Source organism: Egretta garzetta, unplaced genomic scaffold (assembly GCF_000687185.1).
Source record: "Egretta garzetta isolate BGI_Z169 unplaced genomic scaffold, ASM68718v1 scaffold310, whole genome shotgun sequence".
Lineage (NCBI taxonomy): Eukaryota > Metazoa > Chordata > Aves > Pelecaniformes > Ardeidae > Egretta > Egretta garzetta.
The window spans coordinates 599404-599655 of NW_009258296.1; the positions used below are offsets into that span (position 1 = coordinate 599404).

At 56.3% G+C, this 252-nt stretch overlaps 1 protein-coding gene across 4 annotated transcripts in view; it reads left to right on the forward strand.

The window, feature by feature from the left end:
• Positions 1-60: 60 nt before the first annotated feature.
• Positions 61-252, forward strand: part of PTCH1 (patched 1) — a 70024-nt gene continuing 69832 nt past the window's right edge. For 2 of the 4 annotated variants that reach the window (XM_035893802.1, XM_035893812.1), the window contains exon 1: positions 61-250. The gene's annotated coding sequence lies outside the window, so the exon portion shown is untranslated. The remainder of the gene's footprint in view (positions 251-252) is intronic. The other 2 variants (XM_035893798.1, XM_035893808.1) reach the window with 1 other exon arrangement.

The following is a 252-nucleotide window of genomic DNA, read 5'->3' on the forward strand; positions in this document are numbered from 1 at the left end:
CTGGAGCCCCTGAGCTGCTGGCAGCCCCTGGGCTACTGACCTCTTCTTGCCTTGCAGGGGAAGGCGACGGGACGCAAAGCGCCGCTGTGGCTGCGAGCGAAGTTTCAGAGACTCTTATTTAAACTGGGCTGTTACATTCAGAAAAACTGCGGGAAGTTTTTGGTTGTCGGCCTCCTGATATTTGGGGCTTTCGCCGTCGGATTAAGGGCAGCTAATCTCGAAACCAACGTGGAGGAGCTGTGGGTGGAAGGG